The sequence below is a fragment of the Euleptes europaea genome, chromosome 8, assembly GCF_029931775.1.
Source record: "Euleptes europaea isolate rEulEur1 chromosome 8, rEulEur1.hap1, whole genome shotgun sequence".
Lineage (NCBI taxonomy): Eukaryota > Metazoa > Chordata > Lepidosauria > Squamata > Sphaerodactylidae > Euleptes > Euleptes europaea.
Window position 1 is genome coordinate 37,277,056 of NC_079319.1, and position 21,195 is coordinate 37,298,250.

Sequence of the window (21,195 nt, forward strand, 5' to 3'; positions counted from 1 at the left end):
CCTCCCCCACACCCCCCCGTGACCCCTACTGCATGCCCAGAAGATGCCCTCCCTCTCATTATCTGCTTAAGGTCATATATATCTTTGATGTCTCACAGAACAGAAGTGGAGGGCTGGCTTGGACTACAAAGTCATAAATTTCAAACTTTGTTGTGCCAGTGCAGTTTAGTATAGTGGTTAGAGTGTCAGGTTATGACTGAGACTCTGGTCTCTGGGTGGCCCTGAGCTAGCCACTCTTCCTTAGCTTACACTCTTCCTTAGTTCACAGGGCTGCTCTGAGGAGAAAGTATAGAAGAATCATCTATGTTGCTCTGACGGCCTTGGAGGAAGGGTGGCATAAAAATGTAATTGAGTCTCCACTCATCACACTCTGAAAGGTCAACCTTGTAATCATTTCACAAGCAGAGGGCAGGGGGCAGATTAAATCTCTTGTATGACTACCATTGTGTATAGATCAATCTAGAACTGGAACTCTAAAAACTGGAATGAATGGGAGGACTGAATGATGCTATTATTGCATTTTCCGCCATCCATTAAATGAAGTTACAGAAATCTAGGCTAGGTGTTGCCAAATCTAGTTTTAAGGCTGTAATCCTAGGCATATTTATTTAGGAATAAGTTACACAGGCCTCAGTGGAACGTACTTCAGAGCCAATAGGTTTAGGATCCGTGTTCATCATCATGGTCTTAATTTCTGATTGTTGATCGCAGATTAAATTATGTTCCCCTTTTCTGTTCTAAAAATGGCAAGGAAATAATTCAATTAATTCTTCCACACATCAGAAACTATGTTAAATCACTCAATGGGGGGAAGTTAACCTTCACAAATTACCAGAAATTCTCAGGTTGGATTAACCATTACATTTAAAATTATATGTTCTTGGCAAACTAGTCCCCTGCTACAGTGTAATTAATTTTGTGGATTAATACAAATAAATGTTGTTGATGTGTGAGATTCCAGGCTCCCTTAATCTGCTTTATAATTGTGACGACTGTTGAAAATGGATTCAAATATCCATACAACACTGTTTAGCAATGCACATTCCAGCACCAGTGAGTATATTCACCCCGCCCCCAATATTTGCCGAAGTGCCAAAAAATCCAACACCAAATGTTGAACATGGGGGCACCATTTGTTAAGAGTATTGGTGCAAGCATCAGAGAAACATCCAGAATTTTACATGCCCAGGAAGTGTGTAACCACTAAAACAACCCAGATGTTGAAAGCCATATATAGATTTTTAAACTGGAGAATCTAAGAATATTTGTCAGACATGCAATACTTTCTTCTTTTGTACAATCAATCATTTTATTCCTGATGTCAAATGCTAGATCTCCCTGAGTGTCATCCTACGCAGATCTACTCAGAATCCTTTCAATGGGGCTTACTCCCACAAAAAGTATTCTTAAGTATTCTATAAACTGGCACCGTATTTAACCACCAAGACTTCCTAGTGTTTATTTGTGCAAAAACACACTTGCAATTCTGCAGTTGGGGGGACAAGACAAGCTGCCTGTGCAAAAACTTGCAAGCTCTGATATTTGATTATATTGTTCTTTGTTTTATTTCACTGATTTTATGTTTTATGATCCCTTTTTGTAACAATTGTAATAATTTTTATGCCATTAAAGGTTGTTGTTGATGATGATGATGACAACAAGCTGCATGCTTTCCCCCCTTCTCCCCCCCCCCCAATAACATCAGAAGGACTAGATCCTCTCGCTCTCCTCGTCTCTGTAGAGCTTTTTGCTTGGCTAGATTGAATGCTAACCCTTCTATGGTAATTCAGGGCAGGATCTGCCCTTGCTCCTCTGGCTCTATTGACTCATTAGCCCATGCCCTTTTGGAACGCCGCTTTTACGAAGAACTTCGATCGCACTATATTTCCCCCCTTTTAATATACAAATTCAATGCCTCTGTGACTGACATAATGCCTTTTTTACTAAGCGACAGGGACCCCAAGGCTACATTGCCAGTGGCAAGATTTGTTTCAGTCCTTATATCCCTCCAACACTAGATATACGCTGCTCAAGATCAATTGATCAAGGAGCTTCTAAGGGATAAAAGGAAAGGGATCCTCGCGCTCTCTCTTTGGGCAAAAACGCACGGGAGTTTTCGCCTTGGAGTTGCCACTTTCTATTTTTTTTAATTATTTTTATTATTTTCTACAATTCAACAAAAATAAACATATCTCAACAATATATTCAGTTGTAACTACTTGTCACAAAAAAAGCTCATTGCTATTACTGAGAATATGTTATCTATAGTATTCAATGCTAGGAGTTGCCACTTTCTAGATGCCCATTTCCCCCATCTGAATTCCCAAAACTCTGCATGGGGGCTTATTATTGACTTCTGAGAATTTGGCTGCGGGGGGGGGGGGAGGGGGAAACGTGCGTCTAGAGAGCAGCAAACCCAAAGGCGAAAAACCTCCCATGCGTTTTCGCCCTTTGTTAAATGACAGCGGGTTTTCCAGCTAGGTTCGTTCCCCCACCCACCCGACCTCCCGACAAGAGCTAGAAAAGGAGCCCTTCCGAGCCAGAGGCCGGCGAGGAAGTTTCCCCTTCACTAAGGGGCGCACCAGCCGGCCGGCCGGCCGCGCGCTCCCTCTCTCTGCTCCCCTCCCGCCAGAGGGAAAAGGGAGGCCACTTTTGCGCCTGGCGAAGGCCAGGGAGTGGCCGTGGCGGCGTCGCTCCTGCTGCTGCTGCCTCTGCGCCTGGGCCCTCCCCGTTCCCTCCTCTCTGGCTGGGGGGGAGGAGGAGGGAGAGCGGTGGGAGGGTCCCCATTGAAATAAACAAGCAGCCAGTTATTAAAACGGGAACATGGCGGCCGCGGAGGACTCGGCAGCTCCAGCTTCCTCTCACAAAGCGAAGGTCGGCGCCGGCGGCAGCCTGGGCGGCAGGAGCCGGAGACGCGACTGACCTCGGTAAGAAGAAGGCGCCGCCGCCGCCGCCCTTCCCGCCCCCCTTACCCAGTAGGCCTCCTTACTCAGCAAAGGCCAGGTCGGGAGTGAGCGGGAGAGAGAGGAGGGGGGTCCCCGCACCCCTCCCCCCCCCCCGGCAGGCAGTGTGTTGTATAATGATCTGTGGTGCTGCTGGGGATGGCAGTTGCTTTGAGAGCCGCACAGGCGAGGCCAAGAAAGAAAGGGGGGGTGGCGACTTGGCTTGCTCTGCCCCCCATCGCACTCTTCTTCTCTCCCCCCCCCATGCAGAAGGAGCAAGTTGTGGTTTCTCCCCCCTCTTTCAGGAGTGGAGTCGGTTGGGGGGGGGGGAAGTGCCAGCCAACCGGCCTGGAGGGCCCACTGTTTCTTTGACGACCGGCGGCTGTGTGGTGGTTTATTGGGAGTGAGTGGTGGAGATGGTCCCCTGTTTAAAGTTGCGTCCGTCCGTCCGTCCCCCACCCCCCGATTTCCCCCTTCCAAGGTGGCGTCTCGCCCCTCAGGGTGCGAGAGAAGGGGGCTGAAAAGGAGAGAGGAAAGAAAGGGGGCCGTGAACGTTGCCGGCGGGGAAAGTGGAAGGGGGGGTTAATGGCGAAGGCTGGCTGCCGTTCCTTCTCCGCGCCCCCCCCCCCGTCCCCGGTCTCAATAGGGAGGAGGATGGCTCCTCCATAGAAAGGGACTTCAGGGGTGGCAGCTGCGTGGCTGACAATGAAGATCCTTGGTGGGGGGGGGAGAGCGAGGGTCTCTCTCTCTCTCCCCCCCCCAAGGCGAGAAGGGTTGTTGGGCTTCCTCCCGGGGTCAGGCTGGTGGCCCCCCGGCGAGCGTGAGGGGAATGATGATCCCGCCAAGGAGACTGGCGTGAGGAGGGAGGCGGCGGCCTCGGGACGTCTCCTCGGTGACAATCGCCTCCCGAGATCGGGCCAGGATGGCGGCGGCAGCGGCGGCCGCCTCCAGCCCTTTCATTTTCTCTCCCCCCCCCCCCACACACTCCCCGCGCCCGAATGGGCTTTAACTTCTCGCAACTTTGGTGCGGGCCGCCCGTCGAAGTCCCCCCTTCCGAGGACCCGACTAGGCCCAGCCCGCCGCTGGGTGCGAGCGCAGCCCGGGGAGCCGCATTGCTGCTGCTGCTGCTGCTGCGTGCGCCCGGCTGGGTGGGGGGAGGGGACGGCGGCGGCCCCAGCGGCTCCTTCGCCGTCTTGCGGGGGCTCGCTCGGCCCCTGCCCTGCTTTCAGGCCGGCCTGGAGGGGAGGGAAGGAGGGGGCTGCGGGTTTGCAGCGCGCCTCTGCTCCCCCCTCCAGCGTCGCAGCCTCCCCCTTTTAACTCCTTTGCGCTGATGAGATCGATCGAACTCTTTCTCTCTGTGTGTATTTGTGGATGGGGGGGGGGGAGGGAGAGGCTCCACCTCCCCTTTCTGCATAGGACTCCTTTTTGTTGTTGTTGTTCAGTGTGGGGCTCGGGTATTCCTTGAAGGGAGTGAGTGGGGAAGAAGCGCCTAATTCCAGTCTCCCTCCTCCCCCCCCCCATTGTATATGGCGAATGACATACTCCTCCCTTCCCCAGTGTGCCAGTGAGGGTGTGCGTCTAATCCCCTCTCCACCTGCTCCCTGAGCCACCCTTGTGTAGGGGAGGGTGCGTGCTGAGTCTGTATGAAGCACAAAACAACCTTCCTCTTCTCCCTTGTCTCTTCACCTACCAGAGATTCCTTTCTGCTTGCGATTGATCGGGAGGTGTGTTTTTTCCATCTCGACGCCAGTGATTTTTTTTATCATCGTGCACAGTGATGGCGTTTTTCTTTTTCTTTATAGGCAGACGCTCTTGTGTTCGCGGCTCTGCCGACAGTACTGTTGCAAAGGTATCCAGGGTTATTGGTTGTCTTGGCAACTTTGACTTTGTTCATGTAATATGTATTTTCATCTAGACCCTTCGTCCATATGCTCTGCAATCGATCTAGTGCTCGGGGTTCGTTGAGCTGGCTCTGATGTGTGAATAAGTGTATGAAATATTTGGAAAAGATGAAAGGGAGGAAAATGGAGTAAACTGAACTCTGGCGTCTTTGCTTTTTAATCACTTAACAGAGCATTTTAGAGACAGAAGTTTTGATAGCCAGCCCCATGTTCTGGGAAATATATTGATCTGCTCCTGCAGCCAGCTTTGAAAAATGTTCATGGTGGATGCAAATATCCATCTGAAGTTGCGTGGAAAGTTGTTGGCTAAAACAAGTCAGTTAAAAAATTCCCTTGTCTCACCAGGGGACCCTGGGAACTGTAGTTCTTTAAAAGGAGTTAGAAATTCTTAGCCTCTTCAGACTTCTGTTTCTTTAGGGAAAGGTGTAACATTGAAACTGGTATAAACCAATATATGTGTGTAGTATAAGTAAAGACTAATTGATAATTTGAATAGATGGAAGCTATTTACTTCCTACTGAAGACTGCCTACCTGAGACAACATCTCTTTGAGGGCTATCTTTTTGGTGTATAAACTAATAGCAGTGTCCTGTGTTATATATGAGAGTGTTGAGAGAATAGGGTGGCTACTATCACAAGTATCTAAAGTATAAACCACCACAATGCTAAATTTTCAACTGCTCAGAGTTTAATAAAGTTTTAGCTGGCCTATCCTTGCCAACTCTAAAGCCACTCATTTGGTGCGCCAAAAATTAAGCTGACAGACTCACATTCCTGAATTCTGACACTGTCTCAAAAAACAACAACAACAATATTACTTTCTTTTTAAAAGTTAACTATACAAGGAAATCACCTTTCTGCTACCAAGACAGTTATATTTGTTTAATTATTATCAAGATTTTCTCATTGTTGTGGTAAATTCTGCAATTGTACAAAGGGAACACAAAAACAAACTATGACACTCCTGTTTATTGTATACTAGCTATTCCACTGAGTGCTGTTTGCTGTAGAAACTATTGTTCTTTGACTATTGTAGTAGGACTAGATTTTTTTTAAAAAACAAACGCTATGGTACACTCACCCCTGCACACAAATGTTTAGGTTTTTTGTGAGTGGTTATCCCGTTTTTCTCTGTATAGTCTGATACTCTCATGAAAGAAAACCTATGACTTTCCACAATCTTTGTTCATTTAATTTAGATTTTGAATAATTATCCTGATGCTTGAAAGCTATGTATACGATGAACTAATAATGCCTTTTTATTGGGATAATCATGGGAGCAACATGTTTGTTTGCAAACAAATTCTGTTAAAAAAAATAGAATGCACTAAAGTGGACTGGTACAATAATTTCAGAATAGGCTTATGTTGTGCACTACATTATAAAAGGTATATGAAAAGATCTAGGTTTACTATTTGGTGCAGTATGTTTAAATATCCTGAGTTGGCTTTTACTGCATTTTACTTCATAATAGGAGTGAGCCTGCCCATCTGTAAAGAGTACAGGTTGCTATTCCTACAGAGCAAAGTCATTTAGAAAGACAGCTGCTACTACAATGCTTACTGTTTTCTGCTCTCTCCTTTTGTTGATGTCACTGACATGTTGGCATAAGCTGAATTCCCTATGCTAAACTGAAACTCAAGCAGGGAGGATACAGCTAAGACATTTTAAATATCTGCTGTGTCTGAAAAAAAACAGGAGAGATCTTAAGTATTTTCCGATTAGCATGTTGTACAATGAATAACAACGGCCTGAGCTTGTACACATGGATTCTGCTTGATATAGTTTTATTCCAGGCACTGAGAATTTAGCATAACAAAACCTAAAATCTGATTGTATACTTGGCAAGTTCATTGTGTTCCTTTTGTTGTTCTTATATTAAAGAGAGATGCTAGTAATATATGATGAAATTATTTCCTGGTATTTCTTTTTGAAGGATTAAAATTAGATATGTTTTGTTACAGATCACAAATTTTCTATTGCACTGAAATTAAGTGGTATTAAGGAATGAAGATAATTTATCTAATTGTTCCTTCTGTGTATCTGTGCATATGTTACTAAAGACTTCCCTAATCAGACCCATAGTATAAAATAATTAAATTGCAAATGATCATTATGTACCCTCACATTTTAATGGGACTAGAAAGGCAGCGGTCCACTTTCTCTTCAGTCTTCCTTTGAAAATGTTATTTGATCATTTTGGATAGTGTACATTTTGGGTAGTGCAGTCGGGGGTGGGAACGAACTTCTTGAACATATGGAGATAACCAGAAAGATGTGCAACGTCAGCTGTGGTTCCATTGTATGCCTTTGGATAGGAACTAAGCTATTTTTCCTCTTGGGGATTTTGGTCTTACAGAGGAATTTTTTTTTTAACTTCGAGATGTAATGATAATGAAGCTTAAAGCAGTAAACTAACAATGCACACATGTGATGTTAATTTTCTAAAACATTACTTCATTATTGAGTCAATGCAATTAAATTTCTTAGCAGTTATGGTTCCTACATATAAAATAAGCTATTATTATGGTAAATAGGATATTTCTTATTGGCTTTGTGTAATCAGTAGTTATACTATTAATGGCTTATTAGCAATATATTCATTGCACAAACACATGAGCTAAGGAGTCAATAGCTTAATGTTTCAGATTACATGGTGAACTCTGAAATGTAAAATTACATTGTGTTCTAAGTTTGGAATAAGATTTGGGGTGGTGGGTGTGGGAAACTAACGACATTTTGAATGTGTAGTTTTGATTTTTTTTCTCAAACGATTGGTTTGGGGATTTGGGCACACATATTATTGCAAATGGCTATTCAAGTCGGTAATGGTTTTATCATTAGAAAGCCCACAGATCTCAGAAGCTAAGCAAGGTCGGCCCTGGTTAGTATTTGGACGGGCAACCTCCAAGGAACACCAAGGGTGTGATGCAGAGGCAGGCAATGGCAAACCATTTCCGAATGTCTCTTGTCTTGAAAACCCCACAAAGGGTCGCCGTAAGTCAGCGGTGACTTGATGGCACACAAAAAAATAAGAGAAAGGCAGCTCTCTAGATCCTATCATAACGAGTGGGACTTAAAACATTCGTGAACCATAAGATTTGCTGGTCCTACATGGATGTAATTGGGACATGTCACTTTGAGCTGTCACAACAGCTGGATCATGTTTTGGTACATTTGGGTGTGAAAACATACTGTTGAGGTTTTAACCTGTACCCTGCAAAAGAGGGGCTGTGGCTCAGTGGTAGAGCATCTGTTTGGCATGCAGACGGTCCCAGGTTCAATCCCCGGCATCTCCTGTTAAAGGGACTAGGCAAGCAGGCAATGTGAAAGACCTCTGCCTGAGACCCTGGAGAGCAGCTGCCACATTTTTGATTTAGTGCTGTTTATCAGCTTTTAGGAGGTAAACCTATTTAGCTTGTCAGGTACATGTAACTCATTGTTGATGATATTTAAGGTGCACATTAAGTGTTCTAAAGGTCTGTAGATGGGTAGAAGGGTGACCTTGAATGTGCCAAATTGATCACAAACTTTAAAGATGGATTAGTTATAAAAATACTAATTGCATTTGGACTCTAGTACTGCTAGGTTTCTTTGTTATGATGAAAGCACTTGCAAAGATTGTGGAGGTAAAATTTATTTTTTCTCCTGTACTTTTATTTTCTTCATCTTTGAGTTTCTCTTTGCATCATACTTTAATATTCAATTGTAATGTTAAGTGTGGGTATTTGTGTGTGTGTATGTAAAGGGCCATCAAGTCACAGCCAATTTATGGCGACCCCAGAAAGGGGCTTTCAAGGCAAGTGAGAAGCTTAGGTGGTTTGCCAGTGTCTTCCTCTGCAGAGTCTTCCTTGGAGGTCTCCCATGCAAGAACTGAGCCGACTTAGCTTCCAAAATCTGATGAGATGGGGCTATACCATTCTGCTAGTTTCAAAGCCAAGTTTTTAGTCTGTTGGTCATATTTGCTAAGAGCATACTCTTGCAAACAATCTACTATGAAGCTTATGGCAGTGTTTCCCTAGTTGCAGTACCATTGCCTTTTCTGGTATAAAACCTTCTATCTAGACATACAGCCTTTCTTGTTTATCTTGTGATTTCTCACACAATCCCAAGGCAGTGTACCTTCTTGCTGCTAAGTTTCTGTGGGAACATACATTGCGGGGGGTGATGGAGAGAAGGGAGGGTAGTGGTATGCATGGCAGCTGTTTAGCACCTCCATCCAACTGGCTTAGTTCTGATTGTAAAGTATTAATACCTGATGTTTCACTGATGGATGCAAATGACACATGTTAGGACTGGAAATATATAGGCAGGGTATTATAGTAGCAGGAAATCTTTCTGGCAGAACCAGAAAATCCCATGCGTCTAGTCAGAGTACTAAATATTAGTTTCTGGTGCTTAAAAGCTTTGTAACTTTTACCCTGTCCTGTAGAAGGCTGGTGCATAACATGATGTTTTGTTAAGGTCTTAACATGAGAGAATTTAAACTCCTAACATCTGGAAGCTCTACTTGTGTGGGCCTGAAAGTTCAGAAGTGTACGCAAACTTACAACTCGCTCTTATTTCACACCTTTGTCCCAAGTCTGAAATCTTCCTAATATAGTGTTTGTATGTTTTCTTTCCTGATTTTGTCCCTGCTTCTTTTGATCTACAATGAGTTAGCTGACTTAATTTACTTTAAGATGTGTGTTTGTATGTGTGAATGACCACCACAAAGATGTTGTCATACAGCCAACATTTAAAAATCTAACTTGAGAAGAAAATTCCTGAATAGGCTAATTAATATTAATTTAGGAAACCTTCAGATAAGCAGGTATTGGTCAACTATAGACTTGTGTCAAATTAGTCTTCAGAATTTTTTTTTTTAAAAGTAGTGGCAGAACAACTCCAGGTTTTTTGGATTGTACATCTGCCTTTTACCCTTTTCAGTCAGGTTTGGCTTTGGGGCAGAGATGGTTTTCATAGCGATAGTAGATGATCTTTATATCCACATAGGTAAAGAAATTCCTCCCTGCTACTGCTGCTTGATCTTTTGGCTGCTTTCAACTCTCCCAACCATGAATTACTGCTGAAGTTGAGGAAGTAGGTTGAAGTAGAGCAGTATTAAAATAGTTTAGGTCCTTTGTTTCAGGATATACTCAAAAGGTGACTGGGGTGTGTGCAACATCAAGTCCAGGCGATCTTCGGTGGGGGATCCTGCATGGTATAGTGGCATCATCATATTGGGCTATATCTATAAGAGACTCCTGAACAAAGGTCACAAATCATTTTGGGATGGTGTGTGATTAATATGCTGATGACATGATACTACTTCGACTATATCATGAAGAGCTGCCGTCTCTGTGCTGAGCCAGTACCTGAATGTGGTGATCAAGTGGCTGAGGAGGAATAAACTGTAAAATGGAGATGCAGCTGTCTCCTGTTGTTTTTTTGCAACTTTCATTGATAGACTTTGTTAAAAACTTGTATGTCCTATTAGATGCAGGGCTCCCGGGAGAAAAAGTAAAAATTATGGTGAAAAATTCTTTTTTCCATCTGCCCTTAGTTTGGAAGTTGTCTACATTTCTGCAGTAAACTGATCTGGCAGTTCTGATCCATGTTAAGGTAGCATGCTAGATTACCATAACATACTGTACAGGGGACTGCCATTGAAGACTGTTCAGAAACTTTAGCTGGAGCAATACACAGCAGCCAGTTTATTATTGGGGGCTGCCTGTCAAGATCATCTTAAAGTTGATCTTAAAGTCTCTTCACTGGCTGCCTATTGGTTTCCAGGTCCAATTTAAGGTCTGGTGCTTACCATTAAAGCCCTTCATGACCTTGGGCCTGCATACTTGAAGGACCATCTCTCTTGATGTGAACCCCTGTGGTAATTGTGCTCCTCTCAACAGGGTCTCCTAGCAGCCTCCTGGAATGCAATCTGTTACAGCCTCTTCCTCTGCTCTTGCTGTTGTGGAACAGTCTCCTGAAAGGCAGACGTCGGTCCTTGGGGTCTTCTGGAACAATTTCAGAGATCTTATGAGACAGGGAACCAGTGTGTTGTCGTAGTTAGAGTATCAGACTAGGATCTGTGAGACCCAGGTTCAGATCCTCATTCTGCTATGGAAGCTTGCTGGGTGACCTTGGGCCAGTCACACACACTCAGCCTAACCTACCTCACAGGCTTTCTTGTGAGGGTTTAATGGAGGAGAACAATTGAAGCCGCTTTGAGTCCCTGTTAGGGAGAAAGGTGGGGTATAAATGAAGTAAACAATAGGTAAAGGTTATAGATGCAGGCTCTGGCCCATGTGCTTTTAATTATTTTAATTAATGGTTATTGTTACTCGGGTGGAAAGGCATAGTCAGCCAAGATCAAGCCACGCTGCAGTTTACTCTTGCTCGCTCTTAGAAGGACTACGAGAGGCTGCAAGGGCCTGGAGGGCAGGAATCCTTGCATCAGGGAGCTGCCCAGGTCAAAGCATCAACCAGTTTGTAGGAAATGTTGAACCAGCTGAGGTTGAAGGTCAACTGAAGGATTGTATCTGGGACTGGTAGTCCCACCTTTTCTTGCACCCACAGATGGGCCACATTTAGAGAGTTGTGTTCTCCTGCATGTGACTTGAGCTTCCAGGCATCTGCTCTTTGCCTGGCCCAAACTTCAGCTTTTCTCTTCCTCCTTTATTGCAGTTTATTGAGAAGCAACCTTAAGATAGGTTGGTTTTGGATGTTCAACCTTTTTAAGAATTTCCTGCTCAGAACTATGCTGAGCTTCACCACCATCCCCTCCCCAGTGCCATAAACCAGCAAAGGTTCAGTTGAGTTCTGCCCAGTACCAATGGCACACTTACCCCATTCCCTCCTAGCAGTACAGCTGATCAGTGGCTGGCTTGGGTGTATGCTCCTCATCACTAGATGCCTCAAAGTATTTGCTGACTTTTGCTGCCCATCTAAAATTCTATTGTATATTTATGTTAAAACTTTCAAAATAATTAGACAAAAACCATGTTTTTATTTATTCACTTGATACTTCTAATAATCAACCCTAACTCTGCAAATTGGCACCAGCAAGTGGACAACCAAAGCTTGAAGTGAGTCTACCCAGGCTTCAAACCTGGCCGGCACTACCACTGGCTTCATACCTTTCACCTCAGTTAGGACCTTACAGTCTACTCTAACCAGGTTTCTTTAAATAAGCGTAAGCTCCCTAATATAGTATAAAGCAAGCAAGAAATGGACGTTGTCACGGCTAATTAGAGACAGTTCGCCAAAATTCCTGGCAGAGATCTGGCTCTCTTGATTTTTTTTGTTGTTGTTGTTCATGAGGGAGACTTGGGGGTTGCCTATTCAATGAAATCTTGAATGGGCATCTGCTGTTGGAGAGATGGAAGGGGTCTCTCCCCTGGACGTTCCAGGGTTCATGAAGCCTTACACTAGGCCACAGGGCTCTTTTTCTCTGGGAGTCTTTATGGCTTGTATGATGGTATAACGTCTTATGCTTATAATATATTTATAATGGTATGTCTTATATTTGTACTTGTTTATGTTGTAAGCCTCAGGTAGAAATTTTGTATGGCTTGGTCTAGATGTGCATGAAAAAGTGGCTATAGTGATTTGACAGAAAGCTGAGGTGGTAGACTGTACTGTAGTACACCACACTGCAAGTGAAGGATCCTATGTTTACAAGTTCCCATACATTAAGAAGGTGACTCTCTACACCTAAAAGATGATGTGGAAGAGCCCATTCTAATTTCCCATTCTGCTGCTTGTACAGACTAGAACTTTTGGAAATAGACAGCATTTGTGTTGGTAAGAATGACTGAAGTTCTGAACAGATGCCTTGTTCACATGCTCATTGGGGAACGAGGTAGTAGAATGGACTGTGCTATTGAAGGCTGCAGGTGATAAAATCAATCTCTGGATGTTCTTTTGCATAATGTCTCCATACAAACTAGTTTAGCAAGGCAGAAAAGTTCCACTTCCTTGCTGTATTGATTTTCTTTTTTGCGGAAAGTTTTTGATATATGTGATTATACTAAAATGTAATCCTTTGTCTTAAGGGACACTTCAGGTGTCAGACATCTTGTTCCCCAGCATGTATGAACCAGGCCTTGGGGTTTAATCCTACAAGGGAATAAGCCCCTCTAACATCACTGGGACTTGCTGAATAAATATGCATGAGGGTCAGATGGCATATTCAGTCATTTACTTACTATATTCATTACTTACTATAGCCATTTAATTGTCCCTAATTCTAAAAAATAAAATGAAAATAAGCTGTTTTCGTTTCCCATATTGCAATTACCTGAATGTTAAATGTTTTTTTAGATGGATTTGTATGAGGGGTATTCCTTTAATTTTGTATTTATGTATTTATTTAGGCTCTTTTGATAGCTTCTGTACAGTGGTATTCAGACTCTTTTGATAGCTTTTGTACAATGGTATTCATCTAGATTGATTGATGTAGATGGGGATTGGGGACACAATGTTGTGGTAGATCTGGTCCTGTTTGGCCAAATGTACAAGAAAGTAGTGCTAAGAGATGAATAGTATAGGCCCGTGTTGGCGAACCTATGGCACGTGTGCCAAGTCTGGCATGCCAAGCCCTCTCTGTGGGCACGCGCTGGGGCAGCAGGGGCTTTGAAGGCAGCGCGGAGCCCTTCAAAGCCCCCCCCTGGAATCCCCACGCCCCCCCCCCTTGCCACCAAGCTGGGAGGAAACCTCAGTATTCAGGTTAAATTGCCGTGTTGGCACTTTGAGATAAATAAGTGGGTTTTGGGTTGCAGTTTGGGCACTCGGTCTCTAAAAGGTTCGCCATCACTGGTATAGGCACAGCTGTGGATCATACTTGCCTTTGCTTTCTGACATCTTCATGAAATCATTGGGTGAATGACCAAAACTCAACAGAGTTCTGAGCCATTTCCTGGTGGTGGTTAAAGGAAGTACAAATTACTCTTGAAGCAAGACTTTTGTGGCACCCATGATGTGGGAGTGTCTCTCATCTGTTGCTAGGTGTGTTATGTTTTGATGTTAAATTGAAAACTTACTTGTTTCATCAGGGCTTTTATTTATTTGTTGCTAGATGTTCATTTTCTTGCTACAATAATTTTGTTTTTTTGCTTACCATTCAATTATTTTATAGGTTTTTTAATAATTGGGTTGACACTAAGTTGTGTTGATTGCTTGTACTTCAGGTTAGTGTTGGAAATACTGCTCTTATGTATGATATATATTTTGATTAGTTCATTGTCTTTTAGTTGTTGACGTAGTATGGGTTTTAATTGGTATAAAGTCTTATATTTGTTCTAGTTTATGTTGTAAGCCGCCTCAGGTAGAAATTTTGTAAGTTCTCAAAATGGTTCATATTACTATGTAACGGTACTTGAGTAAAGTTAACACTATCGATAATGAAGGATGGTCATTGTTATCACCAGGTTACTGGGGAGGAACTGGGAAAGAGAGTTTGACTAAAGCCACGTTCTGAGTTTATGGCTGGGCTGATATTTGAATGGATTTTCTGCTCATGTTCTTAACAGCTACGCTGATCTCTTGCTAAGTGGAAAATAATATTGATTTGCTCAGGACATACATCAGGAAAAACATACCGCCAAGTTATTCTCTTTTACAGGATTCCCCCCCCCCCGAGTTGTGTTTGAAAGAAACAAATTTATGACTTAAGTCTCTAATAATACCAATGAAATAAATGCGAACAAAGCTGTTCTTTTAAGAAAATACTGAAATTGTGTAGTGAGGAAGCCTGATGTGAACATAGAATGCAATATGCAAATATTTAATGTATAAATAGAATTATTTAGAAGTGTTTAGAGAAAAAAAAGCCTCTACATAATGGGGTCAAAAATACTTAAATGGTGGTGCTACCATAATAATATTTTAAAATAATATTTGTATAATTTTTCTTATAGCTGGCTTGAGATGCATTTGAATAGTGAAGCTTTCAGACACATAACCTGTAGTACTGATTTGACTGCCTCACTGAATCTTGGTAAGTTATATTCAAATAATGCATGTTTAATAACTCTATGTGGTTTTCAGTTTGTTTGTTGTACAGATGTAAGACAGTGGTTCTCTTCATACTAGGTCCTCTCTAATTGGAATTCTACCAAAATCAAGTAGTAGATTAGCTAAAACATGTTGGTTAATTTTATGCCAAAGTATAAGAATAAGGAATAGATTGACCTGATGCGGCGTATAACTGTCTTTGTGGAGTACCAGATCGCTGTTACACAGTTACACTAATTGTTTCAGAACCCTGAAGATTGCCTTTACATTTCTGTGACAGTAAAGCATCATGTGCCCAAGTGGGCTTTGGGCCTGTGTTTTGCATATAGCAGACACCTCCTAATTTTGCATGCCAACATACTTTTGAAAATGAGAGAGATCTCTAACAAGGTTTATAATAAAGTATACGGCTTCTGCTAATCCAAGCTATAGCCATGTCAGTTTTCACTGGGCATGCTCATTGAAGATAGCCCTTCAGAGCATATGATCATTAAGTGATTGAGGCTGTTTTTGTGTTATCTCAGAACTTGTAAAACCCTGAAATTTCATTTTTACAAGTTATGTTTTCGTACCTGTATGTACAGTCCCACTGGAATTTTCCCATGACCACCATCAAAGATATAGTTCAGAATTGAAAACAAAAAAGCATAAAAATGGCAAGACACAGAAATAATATTTTGAAGCTTATCTTTCCAGTTCATTTTATATTGAGATTCAAGAACTTAGATTCAAGTACAGCTTTGCTTATGCCTCCAGCTGACACCCTTTTGCGCCACTGAATCCCCTCACCCCCACCCCATTGTTGCCTGCTTGGTGGCTGGCTGCAGCTCCACTGGAGTGCCTGGCACCAGAGACAGGGGAGGCAACCGGCTGCCCTGGCGCATCCGGAGCGGCAGCTGTTGGGAGAGTAGCCGGCTTGGGCCTCCTCAAGAACACCGGGCAGGCAGCAGATGCTGCTGCCACAGCAGAAAATTTGGGGAGCTGTCCCCTGAGTTGGGGAGGTCCCCAACAGCCCATCCAGAAGTCGGGGTGAGTCAGGAGGAAGGCCCGATGGGTCCTTATATGGGTGCCTCCTTCCAGAGGTCGTCGAAGTAGTGGGGGCTGGCAGAACAGGGGAGGGGGCTGCCGGGAGAGCCAGCAGCCCGACAAGGACTGTGGGGGCTGACCAGGGGAAGGAGCCAGTGACTGGCAGCCCAGTCCTAAGGCAAGGCCTACCAGGAATGACAGGTGAGCAGGCCTGCTGAAAGCCAAGACAAGCCATGAAGCTCAATAGACCTTTCCCTTTGGCTCTCCACCCTGGCTGGAAGGGAGAGATGAGGAGTGGAGAAAGGTGGGAGAGGCCAGTGAAGATGATGGGGATAAATTATGAAGGTGAGGTGTCACCTGTGCCAGGGATTGGCCAAGGTCCCAGCAAGGGTGGGACCTGGCCTAGGGTAGAGCGATGGCCGGGAAAGGGTGGCGACAAGGGGTTTTTTAAAGGGAGGCTCCCAATGATGCCTGAGGACAAGAAGCAGGCTCAGTTCAAGGTTGTGGGAGCTGCTGCCTGGGGAAGAGAGGAATACGGTGAAGCAACTACCTCTGCTTTCCATTCTGAGGCCTAGGGAGGCCTTGTGGCAAGATGGCTAAGGGGCAGCTGGCTGAGGCTGGGTGCCACAGCTTAGAGAAGTTTACTTTCCTGTCTTCTGCAGTTCCTTGGACTCCCTGAAAAGCTTGTCTTGGGCTTCAAGAGACTTTCAGGAATTTTGTGATGTGTGACACAGAAAGCTGAAAGACTCATTGGTGAAAATGCCCTTCCCCTCAAAAAGATCAGCTGTTCTGCTTGTGTATGACAGGTTTCAATCCAAGCCAATGGAGGAAAGGCTAGAAAGCTTGGGAGAAAATTTCATAAAGCAATTTATTTTGCTTGAATGACTTATTTGTATTCTGTGGCACAAGAGCCATAGAACAGAGAATAATTATGTTCTCCAAAATAATGAGCCACTTAAGTCTTAAAGTAATTGGATTTGCTGTTCCTGCTTTTTTTTTCTTGATTCCCCCCCCCCCCCCCCGTAATTAAGCATTTCCCTATGTACGTGTGGCTGGATAGACACTAGTCACTTGTGAAGTGATAAAGATCAAGCCATATCTTGCCATTAATTCTGGCACCTTATTTACATAAAACTTGCTTATAGAAAAAATGCGTCGATTTAAATCAAGACAATTTTAAAGACTGATTTAATTGATTGATCATAAAATGAAGGTTCCCATGTTGCAAATCACGCATTTTCTGAAAAAGGTGTAATATGCAAACTGGTAGCTCTAACAGTTAAAAAAAAATTGGTTTGGATCTAAAGACTCACAAGCAGAACTCCACTCACAGAACAGATTTATCCCTCTTTCCCCTTTCTGCTGCCACCTTCTGAACTCCCTGAAAAACATCTGTGTTATGATGTAGATGGGGGAGGGGCTGTGGCTCAGTGGTAGAGCATCTGCTTGGCATGCAGAAGGTCCCAGGTTCAATCCCCGGCATCTCCCGTTAAAGGGACTAGGCGAGCAGGTGATGTGAAAGACCCTGGAGAGCTGCTGCCGGTCTGAGTAGACAATACTGACTTTGATGGGCAAGGGTCTGATTCAGTAGAAGGCAGCTTCATGTGTGTTCATGTATCTCAAATTCTTAGTTGTCATCCAGGAATGTTAGGCTACCATGCATATTCCCATACATTGTTTCTTGAACATTTCTTGTTACAAAAATTACTTCCATAAGGAACTCAAGTATGACACAAACAACTTGCTGGCTGGCACAGTTGAGTTTTGTGACTGGAATTTGGTAGCATCCGTTTCAAAGCGCAATACTTAAACATAGAGGCTTGGATGCTGTGAAGGATGTGTAAAATGTAGTGTGGGACCTCCCTTCCCTTCAACTGTTGACGTGTACAAGATTGGTTAAGGAACCTGTCTGTCTGGTCTGAAGATTCAGCTGTACTTGGTGAAAACTTTTGTCACTTTTTCCCCTTGAGCTTGAAGTTGGTTCACAATTTAACCAAAGTGAGGACAATTTCGGCTATTAAAGTATGTAGAAATAGTAACTTGGACTAAAAGCAAACATAAAATTTGGATTTAAATTAGGCAAATGGGAATCTTTGAAGACTCCAGGTTTGAAAAATCAGTGTTGTTGTACTGAGGATTTTATTGGTGAACGTGAACAATGAATTGTTCAGCTCAGTTTTATAAGCTAAAGGTGTATTCACTCTGGATTTGTGCACTTGCACCCGTGCGCAATCAAGATTTTTCTTGCAATAAGACACAAAAGGGAGATAGCACTGCAAAGGTGTCTGGGATTCTGAAATAGTGATATGCAGTTTGGTTAAAATAAATTCATGAACAGGTGCATGGGGTGGCTACGAGGATGAAAAATTCAGCAATGAAATATCTTGGAGGAATTTGCTAAGGAACAGTGTGAGACTTCTGCCCAGTACTGTTGTTAGAAGGATTGCATCACTTGAGTGAGGCGTAAACTTTGTGACAGAACCTAGTAAAAACATGCTAAAATATGCAGAAATCAGCACAGATTATACAGCTTTATCACAGTACTTTTAATGGTTACAGAATAACTGCTGGCCCAGACATAATCTAAAAAAACTATTTTTTGTAGCTGTGTAGCAAATTATGCCTTGTAGATTACATTAGATACCTTTGATATGTTGCAAGATGAAAAACTGGATAGTAAACTTAATATTTTGTAAGGATTCCCTTCCATCCATCCATATATTCGTGTAAACGATAAAGATGTAAGAATACCAAGGAAGATACTACCAGTAGCTGCTTGAACATTTGGGCGTATGGTGAGCCTTATATTTGAATTGACTTGTACACTATGAAATGTATGGTCTTGCAGTATTATGTTCATGTGACAAATTGCTCAATTTGAATAACAGAAGATTAATTTTGTCTGAAAATTAGAAAGACTCCAACTTAGATTTTACTATCAGATCTGCTCAAAATGGTCTGTGCTGCAGAGGAAGAAAGCGACATGTTTTTCCTAAAGAACCTGCCTTGTTTAATCCTTTATTCAAATTCATACTTATTTAAATTAATGTGTATGCCATGTAAAGATGGCTGCTTGGTATTTACATGGCTCTTTATACTGTACAGTAACCTCAGGCACTTCTTGTGCGGTCCTTGCAAGTATTTAGTTCAATATGTGCATGTCAGCACTTGTTCACACTTATGCTGTAACTGCTGAATATGCGTTTACAGAAGATATCGATTAATGTGCCAACAGGTAGCTTTGTTACTTTTTAAGGTGCCACAGAATTGTGTGTTTCTGTTTCTTGCTACAACAGACCAATACAGAGAACCAAAGACTTTTTGTGGTCAGTAGAGCACAAATAGTCATGACTACCTTGCCCTGTTCAGTTCAATGGGATTTAGGCATGACTTTCTCTAGATTATAAGCGAACCGGTTTATTATGGTATAAGCTTTTGTGGGCTAGAACCAACCACTGTCAACATGCCATTGCATTGGTATAATGCCTTGAATTTTTAAGTTCTTTTGTTGGAAAAAATTTAATTGGATTTTTTTATTGGGCCATCGATATGAAGTACAGTGGTGGGTGTTTATATGAAAGGTTCTCGGTTCTGGGTGGAAGGGCATCTTGATTCGCGGGTATTACCATCACGTGCCCAGGGAGGCAGGACCAAATATTTTTTCTTCAGCTTCCTCTCTCCCTGGGCGGGAAACCCAGTTTCCGTCCTGCCTTGTGTAGGGTGGCAGCGTTTCCTTTGAGCTCCGTATTGAGAGAAATTTTTTTCCTACCCTGTGTGTTTTTTCCTTCTCCCTTCTTACAAAGCCTACCTTTTGCCTTCCCCCCCCCCTGCTGAACTTGGACGCGGTCGCGTCTACTCTTTCCCTCAGACCTTTACCTCCTGCCTCTCTTCCCCTCCCGTTTCTTCTTCGCCCGTCGGGCAAGATGGCGGACGGCAGGAGGGACTCGGACTCGGATCTTTTATCCGAGGGAGATCAGGACCCGGCCCTCGTTGTATCAACAGGGCGGAGGCGTAAAGATCTCTCAGGCGGCTGGGCCGGCGGCCGCGCGGCGCCCAACTCCGAAGGGGCGGCCGCTGCGAAAAGGGCGCGCTCAGAGGAGCCGCTCCAAAATGGCGCCAAAACCGGCGAGGCGCTCGATCGGGTGCAAACCGCGGGCCTGGCCCCGGGGAACCCGGCTATGGAAGGCACTTCTACCGACTTCGTTCCTCAAAAGGGGGGTAACGTATGCAACGAAGAGCCTGAGGCTCCGGTCTCTAGAAGGGAAATGTTGAACTTTTTTAATGGGGTCCTAGATAGGCAAGCCCAAATGATGTCAGCATTTAGGGATTCCATGGCCCCATTGCTTCAGGGTGCTGGCCTTCCCCAGCCTCGGCCTACCAGTATTCAGGGGGGAGGGGTACAGGAGACTCAATCAAGCTCCCAATGGCGCACTAAAGCAGCCCTAAAATCACAGCCTATTGCCCACTACCAGGCTTCTGAAGACTACCAGTCCGTACTCTCCGATCCTGAATCTAGAGAGGAAGGAGAATTCGAATCTGATGAGGACTCACCAGTCCTCCTAGAGGAACAGCACCCCTGTCTATTCTTAGCAGAGGATTTCCAGGCCCTGCTAAATAAAGCCTTAGTCGCTCTGGACCTAAATGAGGACCCAGACCCTGTTTCAGACCCCAAACCAAAGACAAAAAAGAAGGGCACTAGGGAGTTCTTCCCCAGTACCAAACCTCGTGTATGGGAGATCCCTTTCCCTGAATTCTTTGAGACTCAGGTCCAGACAGAATTTGATAAGCCGCTGGCAAACAGGCAGTTTCCTGCGCACATTAAAAAGCTGTACACCATGGTGCCACAGGCCATGACTCTGTTCCAGCTTCCACTCATAGATGCCCCAGTGGCAGCAGTCCACTCCCCGGATTTACCCGCTGAGGACGGGATGGGAAGCATTAGAGACCCCATTGATAGGAAAGCTGAAATCCTATCCAAAAAGGTACATGAGGCTTCCACCCTGGCTATCCAGTCCTCGGCGGCAACTTCAATCATGGCAAGGGCTTCTATTGTCTGGCTTAGAAAGATCATTCAATTGTACACCGGGGACAATCGTAAGCTCACTGAGGGGCTCAATAGGCTTCTCAAGGCATCTGCCTTTATGGCGGACGCATCTTTGGATGCCATGTCTTTTGCTGCCAGGGCCACTTCTTCCAACGTTGCCATTAGAAGGGCACTTTGGATTCGCCCCTGGCAGAACGAGATAAAGAACAAGACATTAACTATGTCTTACCCCTATACGGGGGGGGGGGGGAACTCTTTGGAGAAAGACTAGAGAAAATTCTAGTCG

The 21,195-nt window shown here is 43.9% G+C and overlaps 1 protein-coding gene across 6 annotated transcripts in view; it reads left to right on the forward strand.

The window, feature by feature from the left end:
• The first annotated feature begins 2,888 nt into the window (after positions 1-2,888).
• Positions 2,889-21,195, forward strand: part of NCOA2 (nuclear receptor coactivator 2) — a 170,519-nt gene continuing 152,212 nt past the window's right edge. For 4 of the 6 annotated variants that reach the window (XM_056854037.1, XM_056854041.1, XM_056854040.1 and 1 more), the window contains exons 1-2: positions 4,761-4,791; positions 14,743-14,822. The gene's annotated coding sequence lies outside the window, so the exon portion shown is untranslated. Of the gene's footprint in view, positions 2,928-4,760; positions 4,792-14,742; positions 14,823-21,195 lie in introns of those variants that run through there. The other 2 variants (XM_056854038.1, XM_056854039.1) reach the window with 2 other exon arrangements.